Raw genomic sequence first — 20,839 nt, 5'->3', positions numbered from 1 at the left:
AAAAATTGCTTGGATCATACTAAGATGCCATGGAATGGTTTCAGGAACATGGTGATCAAATATATTTCTTAACAAAAACTGTTATTTACTAGTCCTCAGAAACGCATTTATTTTCAGAAGTTCTGGAATACCTTATTTGAACTTTTATCTGGTAATTAGCATCCTATTTAATTGAGAGGATTCAGACTAAAAGGCCCCTACCATATTTATTTTCTTTAACTTTTCCCCTCCCCTTTTCCACTGCCCATCTGTTGTGTGGGTAAGTTTTCGACATAATTCCCTTACTCTGTTCATTTCTTTCGATGTTAAATAAAGGATAATACTTTCAGTTCAGTTGCAGTTTTGACCTGCTTACATTTGTGTCTATCACTTTTGGCAACTCAGGGGTATATCCCCATGCAGCACTTTTGTATATATTGTATATATATAGTATTCATCTGTTATCTTGTAACTGAATGGTCATTATTATTCTGCAATTGTTTTGTGAAGTATTTGTATTGAAAATCAATAAAAGTTCTATTTGAAAAAAAAAAAGAACATACTTAGGAATACATACTTATTTCTATTTAGCCCTTGTTAACAGTGTAGGTTCCATTAGGGCATAACTATCTCTTCTCGGGAGGTGTGGGAGCTTTAGTCTAGTTATGTAGTTTGCTAGATTGGATCCGAGTGAAACAGATAACTATCAAACTCAAGTCCACAGGAAATAATCTGTTCAGAGTCCATTACCTAACCAAGGATGCAAAAATACTTGATGGAGGCCAGGTTATAGTGGTACAGATAGTTAAGTATGTGAGGACGTCAGTAACCACACCATATCACTGTATGTCATCTCCCTGAGAAAACACATTATTTATTTATTTTATTTTATTTTATTTATTTCAGTTAGTTAACTGGAGTAGAGCACTGATCTCAGTGGTCCAATTTCAGACTCAGTCTGGGAGATACAGAGCAGTACAATATACAGAAGATGCAAATTAGGAAACATTCAGTTTGCAGGAAGTCACTGTGGTACACAAGTATACTAAAACATTTAAAAGATACAGTCAAAGAATACAGAGACAAAGTATCACATTAACAAATATACCCGTGAATAGCAGCAGATACATGGGTCTGGGAGACGTGACACCACACTGACTGAGAAATGCGAGTTGGAAATAGTGCAACCTATAAAAACATTTTCTCGTAATGTTTCAAATTTACTTTTCATGTTCAATGACCACTTTTGGTGACCCGGGAAGCAGTTTTTTAATTTGGTGGAGGGCTTTTTTTACCATCCTTACCATTCGTCTTCTCACAGTCCTCCTTCTGAAATATTTCTTTGAGGGTCAGCTCTCTCTCAAACTCGGGACAGACTCCATAGCGTATGTAGCGGCAGGTCTTCACCTGTTCAAATTCTTCTTCTACAGACATCAGTCTTCCAGCTTCACAAGATGCCATCTTACTTACACCCATCTGCCTGTCTAGTATAGTATTCTGTGTCACAGTGCCTGTGTCACCTTCCTGCTCTTGGTCAGATAGAGACCGATCCGAGCTGAGGGACTCTTGTGAGACATATCCATTCAGTGTTGCAAACTGTGTCACAAACTCATTCATTCTCTTTTGAAAATCATCAGGGCATGGGGCAACCGAGTTCCGTCTTGTAAACCTGCAATCATTAATACAAGGCTGGTTAGCCATAGGGATGTGTTATCTTGGAAAAAGTACACTTTACAAATCAGTGTCATTAATTCTCTCTCTCTCTCTCTCTCTATATATATATATATATATATATATATATATATACATACATATATCTAGAGGACAATAAATATAAAGATATATAATATATATATATATATTTCACTGTCAACTGATTTAAGAATAGTATTAGATATATTTTGTTTTGAATTAGGTGGCCTTTCAACTGTGGTTTTCTTTCATGTATTGTTATGTTTTATTTCGCTAGTTTAAGAGATGATGTGGATGTTTCTAATTTGCACAATAGTTGTTTGTTTCACTTTAGAACAGCAAATCTGCTGTCAAAATGTAGCAGTTCATAAACCTGCAGACATTATGCACAGCTAAAATGAGTCATATTCTTTACTGCAAATCAGAAAAATGTGTTATTTAAAGATCTTGTGAAACCTCAGATGACAGAGCTGTAACACAAATTTTAAGAAACTTGTTTATGAGTAATTTTCTTTTTTTGAAATAGTGTTGTAGTTTTCTTCACAAGAGTGTTTGCAATATGAGATGGGTATTAGAAAGTCATATGACTAGATGAATTAAGATTCAGTGTGGCAAAAATCCCTTAACACGTTTCATTTGAAGTTTTTTTTTTCTTTTTGCCACTGACACAACAGTTTGATTGGTCATCCCCATGTCTATAGCTCATCTTCTGCATTCATTTCCCCTATAGAATGAGAATGATGTCTGGGACATTTGCCATCACATTGCAGTCGGGGTGTGTTTTCTGACTTAGTCGTTTAAAGTTCCCTACCATTCTAATGCAAATTTCTTTGTCTTCTGGAGACACACTTTGTCTGTCCAGGTAGAGGAAGGGCAGAGGTACATACTGAACCAAAAGCCATCTAACAGCCTCCTCCAGGTGGCACTGCATTCGTGATAAAGTTTTTCCCCTCTTAGAAGAAGCATGCAAACCTGTGACCATGGCTTCATCCCAACCCTGTTAAATCCTAGTATTCAGCACGAGACAACGAGAGGTACAAAACTAAAGCAGGTTTATAACGAAAACAAGTTCAACAAAACTATAGTACATGATGTATCATACAGAATAAATTGTCGTCAGTGGAGTACAATTATTTGCTGTAATATAGCTGAACCATTTTATTTTTATTTATAATGAGGCATCCAGGTAAGTAGACTCATGCAACAAACCCTTTTTAGCCACAACTTTGTAAAAGTGATGAAAGCACCATATTAACATGTTACTGCAAGCGCAAACTCTTGAAGCAGATATATAATTCAGAGTGTAACAAAGAAAGATCATGAATTTAAAATAATTTTCTGTCATGTATACAGATGCACAATTACGGAATTTAAACAATAATTGTGAGAACTGACTTGATGCTTTAGGTTCTGCTGCTTATCTTAAATCCTATGAAACTGTGCTTTTCAAAATACATTACTTCCGTAGAGTTTTCGGAAAAGAAAGAACAGTAGCATGTTTGGCTCATCAAAGCTGTCTGTATTGATTTTTGTGCTCAGAGAAACTAACAAAAAGATAAGTGTGCAAGGAAACAGAAAAAAAAGATAGTTCAAGAAAATAGACAAGATACGTACTACCGCTTCTAAGTCTTCTGGCATAGTGACACATTTTCTCACAGGGAGTAAAGTGCAAGGCATTACTGAACAACATCACTGCAAATCAATGTGTAGTAGACATTAATAACAGAGTACAGATCAGACATGCATACTTTATTACTAGTATACAGAAAACTTCTTTCTGCTAAGATGAGAAATGCTTTTAGTATTATCATTATTGCATCCTGTTAAATACCCCCCCCCCCACTACTAGAAAAAGTTAAGTAATCCGTCTTAGTGAGTCACTGTATCAGATAATGCTCCCTCTCAACAGGAGTACTGGACTTTGAGGAAGAAGAAGAGGGAGGTACAGATGAACTCTTAACATCAGTTTCTGCTTTCCTTTACCAGATTGTGCTGCTTGGTTCCCCAGGAAAGAGGCACAATTTCCTGATTGTCCAAGGAAAAAACTGCCAGTTCCATGGTCAGTCTTTCTTCCAGCCACAGAAAGAAAAAGTTAAGCAAATAGCCTTTGCCACCACAGCAGGCTACCAATTTGCCTCAGCCGCAGGTGGGTGACACTGCTGTGGCCAAAGCTGGATCCTCAGACCACTCATCTTTTACCCAGATTCCTCTGGTGTAGCACTTACAGCCACTATGGACCAGGGGTTGCTTATGTCCTCTGTGGCTTTTGTGGTCCCCTTAGTGGGCAAGGGAGAACCACTCTTATCGGTCCTGGGAGAAGGGGCAGGGCAGTCTTCCCTGTTTAGACAGAATGTTGTACCCATTCCTGGGGAAGCCGCTGCTGCCATTAACAACCCTGTTGGCCCAATTTTTCCTGTCAACCCCCTGTTAGAAAACTAAACATGCATCTGCTCCTCCTCAAATTTCTCTGAACAGGAGTAATTTTGTAGGTCTGACTCAAGGTCTAATTTAGGCTATTGATCCTTCTTATAAGGTAGTTTCTGGTAAAAGAACAAGGAATTCCTCTTTTCCTGAAAAGATTTAAGATTCTGAACTGGGACAGGAAGATGAAGGGACAGAAAAGCAGGGTTTTCTCCTCAGATTTCTGATTTGGATTCAAAGGAGAGAATGGTATCTGATTCTCCCTGTGAGGGATAATGTGCTAGTGTTTTCAGTGAAAGACCTCTGAGGTTTCTCAGTCCCTCAGAAAATACTATGTGCTATTACAAACTGAATTTCCAGAACATTCTTCCATCCCTCCTGTGTTGTCAGCATTGGAGGATGTGTGTGTAACTGCCTGCAATTTCCCTGATAGTTAGCCTACTGCCCCCAAAAAGTAGGTAGGTTGTATAATGTTCCTCAGTCTTTCAAGTTTCTATACACTCATCTCATCCCAGATTTACCCAGCAGCTATAGCTTTAGTTAATACTGTTACTGCTAATCATTTAATTAATTCCAATCCTTCTCTTTCTGAGAATGATGATAAAATAATTTATTTAGTTATTCATAGGGTTAGTGCAGTGATCTTAGTGGACCTTTTGCAGGCACAGCCTGGGTGAATAGGATCATATAAGAAATGAACAAAACATATTTACAGATACAAGGATATGCTAAAGACAAAATTGTATAAATATTTACAGACATAAGAATAAGCTACAGCATTTAGTTCAAGAAGCAATTAATAATGTTATAACATTGATGAAAAATGGAATTATGCTTAGAGCTTTATGGATAAGATATAACCATAATGACTGAGATAACTCATGTTACAGGGATAGTAGCATATCATTATATAGAGAGACATGAAGACATTAGAAGAGTCAAGTGAATATAGTTGCAAGAAAGGATAACACGGGCAGAAGTTAGAGAAAAGGTGTGAGGGACTTGCAGAAGGAAGAGGAGTAGAATGGAGAAGTGTGAGAGAGATGCAAAGAGAAGAAGGAAGTAGGATGAATGAGAGGCAGGAAGTAAAGGGGATGGCAAGATGACATGAGGAAGGATGAAAGACGGATAAATGAATGTGTATTAGAGAGCTGCAGGGTTTATGGAATGTGACCTGAGTGAGTGCAGCTGCATTTTGCTTGGGTAAACAGGTGATCCTTGTGCTGTTGTCTGAAGTCAGAGTACTTTTGGAAGTCTTGGATTGAGAGAGGAATGGAGCCCCATTGCTTAGGTGCTAGGATGGAGAATGCATGGTCAGTGCAATAGAGTTTACCTTTTGGAGTCAGTACGGTGCATTGAGATTGAGAGATACCTCTGAGATTATATGTGGGGGTTTTGGTGAAAAGTTTGAGTGAGAGTGGATGATGTCTCAGGAGAAAGGGCTTTGTGAATTAGTGATCCTAGTGGGAAGTTGGTTCTGAAATGTATTGGGAGCTATTTAGCTTTGGCTTGAGTTAGGCAGTGGTATTCATTATTGTGGGGAGTTAGTAATGATCTGGCGGATTTTATTGAAGATGGTTTGTAAGATAGTGACATTTTTCCTTGAGGCTGCAGCTATAAAGTAGTCCATATTCAAGTTGAGATGAGTATGGCTTGCCTATGGCAGCTTTGGCTGGCTTGGACAGAAGAGGTAATAGTTTGTTCATCCAGAATAGTAGTGTATTAATTTTTTTGCATGTGCTTTGAATGCATAGTCGAAAGTTAAGAGATTGGTCTAGCCAAATGCCAAGGTATTTAAAGGTTGTACTTGTTTCTATGGTGGTATTTTTAACATCTTTAATATTAAGGAAGGTGAGTGCTTTGGCTATTTTTTGGTTGGTTCCAAATATTATTGCTTTTGTTTTTTAATGGTTTGAATATATGTTTCTGGCCTATTAGCCACTTGTTGAGGGTTTGGCAGTCTTCTTGCAGCAGAGTTTGTATAACAGAGTGAGATTTGTTTGACCTGTAGATGACCGTGTCATCAGAATAAAGAATTAGAGGTATGTGAGGATGATAATATGGGAGTTTGTTGATAAATGTGGAAAAGAGAAGATGAGCTAAAGTGGAACCCTGGGGGACTCCTTTCATAAGAGGAGCTGTTTTAGAGGTGGTGGTGCCTGCTTTCACCCTGAAGACTGTATTAGTGAGGAAGTCTACAAACCAATGTTTTGAATCATCACTAATGCCTGTTTCAGTTAATTTGTCAAATAGTAAGGCATGCTCAATTAGATCAAAGGCTTTTGTGAGGTCAATAAAGATAGCTCCTGTCCCGTTGACTTTGTCCATATTGTATAGGATGTCATCTGAGAGGGAGTAGAGAGCTGTTATGGTGCTGTGTCCAGACCAGAATTTATGTTGCTTCCTGGATAGAAGATGGTATTGGTAAGTATGGTAAAAAGTGTATACTTCTGCAACTTTGATTTTCAGAATTCTGGATTTTTAGGCTCAGATGTTAAAGATTATTCTTATTAATTGTGAAAGTATGCTGAATATTTTTATCTGCAGTTTCTTCAATGTGAGGAAAACTATGTTTTAAATGGTTTAGCTTCTTCAGTTTCATAGGTCATAACTAAAGAGTGTGTGTATGACTCTGTTGCTACAGCTTCCAGGGCTATGGCCACTGGTACTGTTTTGAGGAAGTTTGCCTGGCTAGTTTCTCAGAACTTCCCAGTAGATATGAAAAACAAGATTTTAAATTCTCCTTTGGACATGGGGTTAGTTTTTTGGACTGTGTTGGAGAGGATATAAAAAAATATGATGATAAGGGTAAACTGATTCAAGGAATCTCTCAGACTTTTAAGCCCTCCTTTTCCAAATTTTCAAAGGGATTCTCTACCCCCTGGTCCACTTTTGGCAAGAAACAAAATAAGACATCATAGCAAAATGTGGGTAAACAGACATTTAAAAAGCAGTGACAGGGGATTCCAAAAAGAAGACAGGAACCCCCTAAAACAAAGGGCAGTCTAAAAACTCAGAATGACTAGTTAAGGGACCATGTCCCCCTGTCTAACCTGGCAGTCCCTTTTCCCTTCCAGAAAGTCTGAATCTCAATATCTCTACCTTTGGCAACAGAGAGTTTCAGACCAATGGGTTCTGAAGATTATTCATCAAAGTTACAGATGGCAGTGGGAGGAAATTCCTCCTTTCCAGGAGTTAATTCTTCATCCACCAGACCAGACTTCTCTACTTTCCCCTGTCCTTCAACATATGCCATCTCACGGAGCAATAAAGCCAATTCCACCCAGTATCATCTTGTGTTTTTATTATTTATTATTGAATATTTTTAAACATTTCAACTGTGGCTGTTTTGTGGTAGAGATAATTTAAGCTCTAGAGTACTTGCATGTAGTTGGTGATACTTTACTAAGCCACTCTAGAATAGCCTTGCTGTTCATCACACTTACTCGTTGGATAACAGTAAAGGCACACAGTGAAATTGGTCAGCCTTTGGGAAGAGCCTTATCGTAGCTGATAAGTAGTGGTTGGTGGCAGTGATTTCTACTTTATCGTCTGGGCAGGAGGGAGCATAGCTGCATAACCTGTGCCAGCCTTCCCCAGGAGTGTCTGTGTGTTTGCATATAATTCATATCTCAAAGTGTGTGTGTGTGTGTGTGTGTGTGTGTGTGTGTGTGTGTGTGTGTGTGTGTGTGTGTGTGTGTGTCGGCTACTTGGGTAGGGACACAAAGCACTGGTTGGACAGAGTGGGTGCTGGAGGTTTTGGCTTGACCACTTGGCTGAGATCTGTACCCTATAGCTGTGACAGTGGGGAGTCTTATTGGGGATCTGGAGAGAAAGGGAGAAACCAGCCCCAGACTGACTGTGATCTCTGTGTGCTCTTAAGGGAAATTGTACTTTACTGTGTATTTATTATCCTTTCCTTATATGGAAGCCCCTCACTGGTGTTAGTGGTGAAGATTAAGGCTCCTTGATTACTCGGCCAGTGCATGGGTGTCACATATTAGTTGTTTGGCAGTGGTGGGATATTCACATCAAGTATTAATTTTTTTGATAGTGGTGAGTTAGCCACATCACATATTAATTGGTTTGTAGTGGTGTGGATAGTGAATTCCTGTAGCTTGTGTACAGTAATCACTGAAGGTGTTTTTGTATTCTAAATCAGCCATTCAGTGAACATTTAGAGTTCAGATCACAACTGTTTTATTTCTTTTGTTAGCTTAGTTAGTCAGGTAGAGCAGGCAGGCATGTCAGCAGAGGAGTATGGCAAGCTTACAAGGAGCCAGTTGGCTGAGATATGCCACGTTAAAGGACTGGTGAATGGAAACCTGACTAAAGCAGACATAATAGCAGCTTTGGTCACAGCTGCATCAGAAAATAGCAACAAGGAGGACAATCAGACTGGCCGTGGAGATGTACAACACTCAGAGAATGGACAGCTTAACCTTTCTACAGAAGACTTAAAATCCTTCTGGAGCTAAAGAGACTTGAGTTGGAGGCCAGGCGTTTGGAAATAGAAGCAGCAGAGAAACTGTGACGTCTGCAGGCAGAGGAGAATGAGGAACTGCTATGACTGGAAGCTGAAGAGAAGGAGAGGCAGATGCAGCACGAAAAGAAGATGCTGACCCTTCGCCAGAGTCATGGAGGTAATGGGGGAAGGGAGTAACTGAACCCCAGAAGTACAAAAGGTCAGTAAATTTCTTCCACAGTTTACAGAGAGGGATAATTTTGATAGTTTCATGCATATGTTTGAGAGGGTATGTAAACAGTATGATGTTGACCAAAGGCTCTGGGTACGGTTCCTGACCCCCTTACTCCATGGTAAAGCTGCAAATGTACTTCCAAAATTGTCTGACAGCGATTTCTTAAATTATAACGCTGTAAATAATTGTTTGCTATATTTTTTCAAGCTAACACCTGAAACCTATAGGAAAAAGTTTCGTGAACATAGACACAAGCCGGATGAAAGTGTGTGTGAATTTGTTGTTGAACTAAGCACTTATTTTCATAGGTGGGTGAGTGGATGTCAGGTCACCACTTTTGAAGGGCTGGCAGACCTTTTGGTGAGGGAATAAACCCTTAGCACTTTGCTTGAGGACATGAGGATATGGTTAGCTGATAGACAATGCTGTACTTCAGATGAGTTGAGGAAGCAGGGAGACGTATACCTAGCAAGCAGGGCATCACTGCACAGGAAAGGGACTCCCAGTGCTACTCATGGGTCTAAGGAAACCCATAGTGGGCAGCCCAACTGCCCCAACAGTATCTGCCAGTAGCAGGGGAAGCCACTAGTCCAGGTACACATCCAGGACCTAGGGTTAAATGTTTTGAATGCAACCAGTGGGGCCATCTGACATAATGATGTCCACGGAGGCAAGGTGGGGAACAAAAAGTGAGAGAGCCAGTAAGTGGGAAAGACAAAATGCCAACAGTAGGTTCTCTTGAGACAACAAGGGTAACAAACTACCACAACAGGTTATATCCTATAATATTGAATGGCGAAGAGACCATTGCTAAGAGAGACACAGCCTCTGACATAACCATTGTGAAGCCTGCAATGGTTACAGAGGAGCACTATTTGCCTGGGCAGTCTACTCCAGTCAGAGCTTTAGGAGGGACCCCATTCCAAATACCTTTGGCTAGGGTTCACCTTGACTGGGAGGGTGGAAAAAAAAAGCCAGCAAGTAGGTGTGTTTGAGGATATCCATGCAGATGTCCTGATAGGGAATGATTTTGATAATGCAGTACCATGTGCTCATGCAGTTACATGCAGTCAGGCTTGGAGACAAGCATGTGGGTCTGGTAGCTTGGAGGAGACCCAGACAGACCTCACACTTGCAGCCAGGACTCGTGAGGTGGTTACTTCAGGGATGGAGCTACTCTGTAGCAGTGAGACTGAAGGTCAGCCACATCTGCTTGTGGGTACTGATGTTCCCTTGGAAAGAGTGACTGCAAAGGTAGAAGTAAGTAGTAGTACCCAGGCTGACAGTGAGGCACCACTCTCAGGGGATACCAGACTTCCTGTGGAAGGGGAGCTGGGAAGGGTTACAAAGAGGGAGTTGAGACAGGCTCATCTCTCAGACCCTACATTACAAGGCCTGAGGCAAATAGCTAGTGAGGCACCTGATTCTCAAGGGAAGTGGGAATCTGTATACTGGGACAAAGGGTTACTGTATAGAGAGTGGACCCCTAAGGGAGCGCTAGAAGGTGAGAGGATACAGCAGTTGGTAGTGCCTAAAGCCTACCATCTGCTGCTTCTAGCCATAGCCCATGATATTCCCTCCACAGGTCATATGGGCATAAAACGTACAAAGAGACGTATTATGCAGAACGTTTATTGGTCTGGGATTTCCAGAGATGTAACAGGGTACTGCAGGGCCTGTGAGCAGTGCCAAAAGGTAGGCAAGGCAGGAGACAAGGTGAAAGTTCCTTTGATGCCTTTGCCTCTGATTGATGAGCCATTTCAGAGGGTAGCTATGGATATTGTGGGGCCTCTGAGTACTCCAAGTTCCACAGGGAAATAGTATATCCTAGTGGTAGTAGATTATGCTACAAGATACCCTGAAGAAGTGGCTTTGTTCTCTACTGAGGCAGACAAGGTGGCAAATGCTTTGTTAGAGATTTTCAGCAGGGTAGGTTTTCCAAAAGAAATACTGACTGACAGAGGTGCCAATTTCATGTCAGACCTGCTGGCTTGTCTGTGGAAGCACTGTGGGGTGAAACATCTAAAGACCACCCCCTACCATCCCCAGACTAATGGTCTTGTTGAGAGGTTAAACTCTACACTCAAGTCAATGCTACGGGTATTTGCAGGGCAGTTTAAGAGGGAATGGGACAAATATTTGCCCCATCTGTTGTTTGCTTACAGAGAGGTTCCCCAAGAACCCACCGGTTTTTCACCCTTTGAGTTGTTGTATGGGCATAGGGTGAGGGGGCCTCTAGATTTAATTTATGATGAGTGGGAGGGTGAGTGTGAATCTCACAAGCAGTCTGTTGTGGCATATGTCCTAAACCTCAAGACAAAGCTCAGGGTACTCCTGGGCTTGGCCCAGGAGAACCTGGCAGAAGCCCAACAGCAGAAAAAGGTATGGTATGACAGGAATGCTCAAGCTAGAGAGTATGCTGTGGGGCAGCAGGTAATGGTTCTCATTCCTGTCAGACACAACAAGCGGCAAGCAGCCTGGGAGGGACCCTACAAGGTGGTAAGGGAGGTCAGTGATGTTAATTACATGGTAGAACTGCTAAGCAGGAGGCAGGAGCACAAACTGTACCATGTTAACATGATGAAGCCTTACCATGATAGGGAGGCCCTTGTGCTGAGTATTTGCAGTGGATTGCAGGAGGAGTTTGAGGGATTCTAGTGACTGATCTCCTCAGTGAGGCTCGGACTGACACCTTAGTGGAAGGGGAAGCAATGCCTCAGCAGCTATCTCTTACCCAGGTTTGAGAAATCTGGGCAGTGTTACAGGAGTTTGGGGACATGTTCACTGGGAAACCAGGCTGGTGCAGCACCAGGTGGATACAGGACCCCAAAGGTCTATTAGGCACGCCCCTTATAGGGTGCCTGAGAGAGTCAAACAGACTCTGAGGGAGGAGATACAGGAAATGTTGGAACTAAGGGTAATTCAAGATTCCAACAGTCCCTAGGTTTCCCCAGTGGTGCTAGTGCCAAAGAAGGATGGCAGCACTAGGTTCTGTGCGGACTACAGGAAATAAAATAGTCACATAGAGTCAGATGCTTTCCCCATGCCTAGGACAGATGATGCCCTAGAGCAACCTTGTGGGGCTAAGTATCTTACCAACACTGATCTTATCAAGGGTTACTGGCAGGTGCCCTTGATTCCCAGTGCTAGAGGTCAGCCTTTGTGACTCCTTTTGGCTTGTATGAGTTCACAAAGATGCCCTTTGGGATGAAAAATGCCCCAGTGACTTTCCAGAGGCTGATAGATCATATCCTAGCAAGAGCAGGAAGGTTTGCTCTTGCTTACCTGGATGATATTGCCATCTACAGCCATTCCTGGCAAGACATCTTCAGCATGTCAGGGAGGTGCTGGGCAGACTACAGAGGGCAGGGTTGACGATTAAGTCCAGCAAATTCAGGTGGGTATGACAGACGTCTCCTACCTGGGACATAGAGTGGGGAGTGGTAAGATTAGGCCAGAACCTGTCAAATTGGAAGCCATTCAGGCATGGCCTGCACCTGTTACCAAAAAGCAGGTGAGGGCATTCTAAGTGACAGCAGGATACTACAGAGAGTTTGTCCCCAGTTATAGTACCATAGCTGCTCCCCTCACAGACTTGACAAGGAAAAACAGGCCAGATAAGGTAGTGTGGACCCCAGCATGTGAGCAGGCATTCCAGAAGCTTAAAGAAGCTTTGGGAGGACCTACCGTGTTAGCCAGTCCAGATTACAGCAAATAATTTGTTGTGCAGGTGGTTGCTTTGAACCATGGGGTGGGGACTGTACTCAGTCAGATTTCTTCAGAGGGAGAAGAGCACCCAGTGTTTTCTCAGTCGTAGGCTCCAACCCAGGGAGGAATGCTATGCAGCTGTAGAAAAGGAATATCTAGCCATAGTGTGGGTATTGCAGAAACTTCAACCTTATCTGTATGGAAAGAAATTCACTGTAGTTACAGATCACAATCCCCTAACATGGTTACATCGAGCCAACCAGCAAAATGTCAAGTTACTCAGGTGGAGCCTAGGGTTGCAAGCATATGATATGTCAATGCAGCACCGCAGTGGGATTAGCAATGCCAATGCAAATGGGCTCTCCAGACAGGGAATTGGGTAAGTTATACCCAGATAGACTCAACCCTCTCAAGCAATGTTTCTCAAGGGACACTTGAAAAACTAGCTTGAGTTCTCAGGGGGGAGAGAAGAAATGTGATAAATTGAAAGGCTGTCAGTCTAGCTAGATAGAATTTTGCAAATAATTCTATGCCATTTGTAAGCATTAATATGATCCACAGGCTTGTTTTACAAATCTAAAGAGAACTATATGTTGTACTGAGCTTCAAAAATGTAACCACAGTGCACCCTGCTGGACGAAAGGTGTTAAGTAAAGGATTTTACAACTGTGTTTGATCTCAAGCTTGGAGACAGGATGTCTGGGTTAGGAAATTCTTTTTATTGTTTTAAGACATAGATAATTACTAGGTTTCACATGTAAAGTGTATTTTATTGCTGTGGCTTCCTGGCAGGTGCAAGATTACAAAAAGAAATGTTAAAATTTTAAGTTCTGTGAGCCTGGGAAACTTCAGCAAATGTGTTAAGAATGATGTAATGTGAAATGACTCAGCAGTACTGTGTATTATAAATTCAAAGACAGAAAGAAAGAACAACATTTTGTATCTTGTCTTGGATCTAGTAAGAACACCACTCACCAGCACTTGCTTGCTCTGTATGTAAGTAGTATTTTGAACAGTGATTTCTCTTAGAGATAGCTAGGAATATAGCCAGATTAGTCTAGCTATTTTCTATATTTATGTCAGACTATCCTACAATATTGTTTTAAAGTATTTCCTGTGATTTCTGAACTCTGCAATGTCATTGTGTTGTAGTAATAAGTATTGTCTTGAGTTTTTATTATTTATTATTGAATATTTTTAAACCTTTCAACTGTGGCTGTTTTGTGTAGAGATAATTTAAGCTCTAGAGTACTTGCATCTATTTGGTGATACTGCACTATGCCACTCTAGCCTTGCTGTTCATCACACTTACTATTTGGATAACAGTAATAGCACACAGTGGAATTGGTCACCCTTTGGGAAGGGCCTTATAGTAGCTGATAAGTAGTGGTTGGTGGCAGTGATTTCTACCTTATAGTCTGGGCAGGAGGTGGCATAGCTGGAGAACCTGTGCCAGCCTTCCCCAGGAGTGTCTCTGTGTATGTATATATAATTCATATCTCAAAGTGTGTGTGTGTTGGCTACTTGGGCATGGACTCGAAGTACTGGTTGGACAGAGAGGGTGCTGGAGGTTTTAGCTTGACCACTTGGCTGGGATCTGTACCCTATAGCTGTGCCAGTGGGGAAGCCTTATTGGGGATCTGGAGAGAAAGGGAGAAACCAGGCCCAGACTGACTGTGATCTCTGTGTGCTCTTAAGGAAAATTGTACTTTACTGTGTGTGTACTTGCTATCCTCCCAATGTGGATGCCCTTCACTGGTGCTATTGGTTAGGATTGAGGCTCCTTGATTACTGGGCCAGTGCATGGGCATCACACATGGGATATAGCTTCATAGCATAATCTCACTCTGCAGACATCCTGTATACCATCAAAGCAAAACCGTGTGGCAGATAAGCTGAGAAGGACAAAGGATGAATGGAACCTAGACTAGGGGGGGGGGTCTTCCAAGACTTGATCCATCTGTGAGGAGTTCCTCAAGTAGACCTCTTTGCCTCATCCCTGAACAATCAACTGGTAAAATTCTGCTCCAGAACACCATGCAAGAAGGTCAGAAAGGCAGGTGACTTTTACTTTCCTTGGACAGTAATGTTCCTGTATGCTTTTCCATCCTTTCCAGTAATATCCAGGGTACTTCTGAAGATTCAGAATGTGATCATTGTGGTGACTCCCTTCTGGCTCAGGCAACAGTAGTGGTTCTTTTTATTTGGAAATTGCTAGGGGCAATCACCTTCTCACTGAGTGGATCTATTCACACAAGAAGAGTGGTGCTCGATGCATCCTGACTCCAATCAACTTCAGGTGATTGCCTGGATGATAGGGTCTTAATTCTGTTTATGCACCTGTTTACTGAGGATTTACAATAGGTAATAATGGAGGCAAGAAAGCCTGCTACTAGATAATTGTATATTAGCAAATGCAAAAGGTTTTCTATTTTATTCCAACAAAATAATATCACCCATTCAGGGCTAGTGTTTCTCTGCTTTTACAATATTTGTGTGAGTTACTATCCCATGGCCTTTCTTACTTCTTCATAAAGGTTCATTTGTTGGCCATTTCAGTATGTCTGCACATGAATACCTCAATGCAGTCTGCATGTAAAAATGTTTTTGAAGGGGGGTTGCATAAGGGACCTCCAAGAAAACCAGTGGCTCCTCCTTGGGATCTTAATTTTGTGTTAGAGAAGTCACAAAATTGCTCTGTATGAACCAGCTTATCAGGCTGCCTTGAGGTTCTTAACATAGAAAGCTGTTTTACTGATTCCTCTGACATCTGCAAGGAGTAACAGACTCTTATGGTGAGTCAACCCTATCTCATTTTCATAGGATCATAGGAGGTTCATAGGTTCATAGGTGGGTGCTAGGCTATTGGACCTAGGGCCTATATAACCCTAGCCAAATGGTACCTTGACTTTTGCCACCCAAGAAAATTATTTTCCTGTGCCCCTGTCAAGCAGAGCCACAGAAGTGATCCCTGGGGTTAATTTCCTAATTCCCATCCAATCATCAAGATTTTTCTTGAATAGTGCTAATGAGTAGCTTTGTTTGATATAGATAGGTAGTTTGTTCCAGAGTATGGGAAGTTTCTGGGACAGGAATCTATCCCTCCAGCAAGTTCTGTTTATTGTGGTGACAAGGTTTAGGTCACTAGAGCATGTAGCTCAGAGGGATTGGGATTTTTTAAGTGGAGCATATCCAACAGCTCTGGGTTTGAAATAGCTTTGTATGTTAGGCAGAGATTGCCTCTGAGTAGACGATATGCGACAGAGTAAAGCTGGAGTTTTTTCACACGGTCTGCATAGGGCATCTGTTTGAGGCCAGTAATCCTCTTTGTGAGGTATTTCTGTGGCCTTTCCAGTTGTTGTAGATGTCTTGTGAGGTACATACCAAAAGGGGCATTGTACTCCATAATGGATCTAATGAGTGATGAGTAGAGGGGAACAATGACCTCTTTTTTCCTGGATGAGAAACCTTTTGTGATGAGGTGTGCCACATAGAAGGATTTCCTGACTACTCTGGCAATGTGATTATCAAAGGAGAAACTACTGTCCACCTGTGTCCCAAGCTCTCTTATCACACTTTCGGTGTTAAGTAGACTACCGCCTATGTGGTAGTTCATGGGTACAGAGTTTTTAACAAAAGGGATGACAATGCACTTTTTGGCATTGAGTTTGAGGCCATGGCTTTGACACCAGGCATCTGTCTCAGTGAGGCCCTTTTGTAGGATGTCCACATCGTTAGGAGTTTTGATTATGGCTCCTAGTTTGCAGTCATCTGCGAACTTTGTTAGCCAAATACCTTCTGTGTTAGCCTGTACTTCAGAGAAGTAGATACCAAACAGGAGAGGACCCAGGACTGAACCCTGTGGTACTCCACTTGTCACTGGTCTGAAGTTGGATTTAGAGTCTGCTACTTTCACAGTGTGGGTTATGTCAGTGAGCCAGTTGTCAACCCATCTTGTGACATAGGGATTTATCTATAATTCCAGAGTGGAGGATGGTGTCGAAAGCCTTGGCGAGATCTAGATAGGATGTGTGAACCACCTTACCCTCATCTACGGCTTTGGTGACTACTTCAAAGAAGTCTATTAGGTTTAGGAGACATGATCTGCCTTTTACAAACCCGAACTGGGTAGGGTACAGAGACTGGAGATTACCAATGTCATAGTTTATAAGTTCCATGATGATACGTTCCACAGCCTTGCAGACCAGGCTCATCAGGCTAATGGGGCAGTAGTTCCTGGGGACCGTGGTGGCTCCCCCCTTGTGAAGTGGGATAACCGTCACTGTGCGCCATTCAGCAGGCACAAAGCCTGAGGTGAGGCTATGATTGAACATGGTACTTAGGTGGGGTGCAAGTTCTTTCTGTAGTTCATGTAGAACGCAGCCTGGGATGTTGTCTGGTCCCATGGATGCTGTGTTCTTGGCTTTGGAGAGTGGTTTTTACCTGTGCAGCCATGATTACAGGAACTTTACATTCTTCCGGTATAGAGATGGGCTCTTTAGGAGGTGAGAGGGGGGGTAAAGTTAGCACTGAACCTATCTGCCAGGATGTTGGCAATATCAGTTGGGTCTGTATATTTAGTGCCATTGTGCTGTAACTCAGAGCAGATCTGAGTGTTGCCATTGAGATTCTTGACTTAGCTATAGAATGCTTTGTGGTTGTCTTTAGAATCAGTAGCGAGTTTGTTTTTGTAACTAGCTTTGGAGTATTTTATCAGGGATCGCAGCTTCTTACTGAGGCTGACCAGGGAGCTCCTCCATATATATTCATATATATATATATATATATATATATATATATATATATATATATATATATATATATATATCTATATACACACATATAAATATATATATATATATATATATATATATATATATATATATATACATCTAAGTTTGAAGAGGAGGGGGTGGCTGCGATTATGCAGCGGTTAGCATTGCCACCTCACAACAAGAGGTTCTACTGTTTGATTCTCAGCTGAGGTGCTTTCTGTGCAGAGTCTGCATGTCCTCCCTGCATTCACGTGGGCTTCCTCCAGGTGCTCTGGTTTCCTCCCACATCCCAAAGACATGCTACAGGTGGATTGGACACTCTAAATTGGCCCTCGGGTGAGTGTTCGTGTGTGTGTGTGTGTGTGTGTGTGTGTGTGTGTGTGTGTGTGTGTGTGTGTGTGTGTGTCTGTGCAGGGTCCCGTACTGTTCCCCGAATGGCCATTTCACCAAAACTGAAATGGCCGGGCATACTTGTGCGAAAGTGCTTTTTGCTGAAAAAGCACTTTCACAGAAGTATGCTGAAAAGTAAGGGAAATCATGGGGGAATGGCTGTTGCTAAGATCGTAGTACAGTGGGGAAAAGGGAATATTCCCTTTTCCCCACTGTAGTGTGATCTCGGAGTGAGAATATAAATGTTGGGGGGTGTGGGGGGCACAGACCCCCACATGGAGGGTGCAGGGGGCTTGCCCCCCTGCATAAACATTAGTTGTGTGTTTTTCTTTTTACTTTTTTGAGGGACTTTAGCAAAAGTGCTTTTTCGGTAAAAAGTACTTTCGCTAAAGTGGGTTCGGTAGATTTGGTTTCGGACTATTGAACTTTCATTCAGTAGTCCTAGACCCGTCTGTGCAGGTGTGTGTGTGTGTGTGTGTGTGTGTGTGTGTGTGTGTGTGTGTGTGTGTGTGTGTGTGTGTGTGTGTACCTTCTGTGGAAGGTTGGGTGCCGGGCTGGAAATTTGACACCATAGAACTCCACTGCCAATTATTTTTGTGGACCGCTGTTCCACTGTGGCAACCCCTAATGGGAAAAAGCTGAAAGTAGAAGAAGAAGAATGTTTGGAGAGGCAGGATTAGTCCCCCCATTGGAGGTGCAGGGTGACTATACTCCATGCAAAAAATGTAAAGGAGAAAAGTGATGTTCAGCTATTCGACTGTATTTCTGGTTTGTTTTTTTTCTGCATTTGAGGACTTGACATTACTGTCTCATCATTTCAGCAGAGAGCTGTGCTATTACATGGTTTGCATTTTCCATGTTACTGCCAAGGCAGAGAAGACTTAGCTGTACTATGCATTATCTGTAGTTTATTGGTGGTGTGTCTTGAGTACAAGACATTTGTCTAAATTTTAAGAAATAACTTACATCTGCAGTTTATTTACTCATTACTCTGTCCACTGCTGCTCCAGCCAAAGACCCCTGAGAGCCTGTCTCTCCTGTTCTCTGTGCCCTTCCCCATATTATTTACCTTGGTCCTGAATTGGGGCTGATAGCTAGTGATGATATACCACAGATAGCAGGTAAGGAATGACGCTTGAGAGCCAGGTACTGCTGTGGCAAATCTGGAGGAAACTCAACTGTCAGGCATTCCAGGGATGGTGTGACATCTAAATGGAAGAAAACAAAATACTGGTTATTAATGGGAAAAAAGGGTTCTGATATTCTGATAGAGCTAAACTATAGTGCAAGACAGAAATGAAACCTAATTCCTTAAAATATGTGTAGCTTGGTCTTCATCAGTGCATGTGGGCATTTATAAAATACAAAAAACAAAACCAAGTGGAAATCAAATGCAGAAAAGACAATTTAGCTGGCATTATGTTTTCAAGCTGCTGAACAAACTTAGAGAAATATTAATTTGGAAGCCAAGAATATTTCAGTTCTTCAGGGCTCTGTTTTCCCTCACAGTACTTCCATCTTATATGTGGCATGCTTTATAGTGTGTGTGTGTGTGTGTGTGTGTGTGTGTGTGTGTGTGTGTGTGTGTGAAAAATATATCCAACACAGTAACAGCTACTCTTCTCTTCCATTATCTATACAGTAGCTGACTTGACTTAAAACTGGTATGCCATGATTGCCCGTCAGTCAGAGTCTGTCTGCTTTTACAACTTTTCAGGCCTCCATTAGCAATTCAGTGAACCGCATGTGGGCATTGTAACATTTAGCTAGAATGACTGTTTAAGCATAGACAAAAATCGACTTTAATGGCAAAGGCTGCTTAGCTTACCTTGTCTTCACATTTCTAGACATACCGATAAAAGTCAGATCCTAGTTTATCCATGGCTTTATTTTATTTACATCTGATGAGTCTTATGTTCTATAGACTCCTGAATTTTATCATCGTTTTTGACCCTAGAGTTATTTTAGGAAATCTGTTTCAGAATTCAATAGCCTCTGTAAGGAACAAATATTTACTCACATAGCTACTCTCTAGTTATGAAACAAATTCTGTCTTGGAATAACTTTCTTGAAATATTTAGTTGTGTTCTGTTCTCCTTTTTCCAACAGTATGCATACAAGCCTATTTAATATTTCTTAATATGGTTCCATATATAGCCTGCATTATCTGCTGGCCCATTCTAAACTGCCCTCATTTGCAGAATTGTATACCATACCACAGAAGGGTGTCTGACTGCACAATCTGCCCACAGGGATAATAACTTTGTTTTTTTGCTAGGTATCCTGCTCATCATACACCCTAACCTACAATGTTATAACACAAAAACACATACTGACCATAGTAACAATTTTACACGTCTGAGCACTAGTGAAGCTCATTTAATAATATTACTATATGAGAGGGCAGATTTATTGGTGCAGATTCCATAACAAGGCTTTGAAAAAAAACTAACCCATCTGCCTAGTGCTGACAGTAATCTGACATCAGCTAGTAACTTGGAAGCTGGCAGGCCAGCAGGTGGCAACAAAGGCTGAGCAACTGATGCCAGCTCCCCGTTCTTGATGGTGGGTGATGGTGGTGGTGGTGTGGTAGAGTGTGTTTTTTTTCTTGTTGCAGTGAGTGCTAGAACAGTGAGGTACCCACAGGCAGATGTACTACATTAACAGGAGGAATAAAAAAATATGTTCATTGACTGTATGCCTGGGAGCAAGATGGGGCATGTCACATCACTGCATGCTTGCACTCCCAACGTTTAGGGCAGTTCTCTCCCCCTACGTTCTGTGTCCCTCATAGGAAATAAAAAGATCCTTTCCTGGCTACTGTATGATATTCCTGTCTTTGGCTGCTGTCTTTACTGGAGGGAATAAAACCTGACACTTAGGGAAGAATGTTAGGGGGTTAGTAGTGCGAGGAGGGCCCCCAGAAAAGGAAAAAAAAAACTAAGATGAGTAGCAAACCTCATGATATTATAATTTGTTTAGCTGCATATATAGATGTAGCCAGTCAATATAGAGAAGGGACTAGGAATATGTTATGCATGCTGAGACTGAAATGACTTCATTATGGTTTCAAAATCCTGATCTAGCATACACACAAAGACATAAAGCTTTCCTTATAATAATTCAAATCTCAACTGCTCCTGTTTCAAATGCACAGCCAAAAGAGAACACTGA

Source organism: Protopterus annectens, chromosome 9.part0, assembly GCF_019279795.1.
Source record: "Protopterus annectens isolate FY-2018-M chromosome 9.part0, PAN1.0, whole genome shotgun sequence".
Taxonomy (NCBI): domain Eukaryota; kingdom Metazoa; phylum Chordata; order Ceratodontiformes; family Protopteridae; genus Protopterus; species Protopterus annectens.
Note: the sequence above shows the minus strand (reverse complement) of the source record.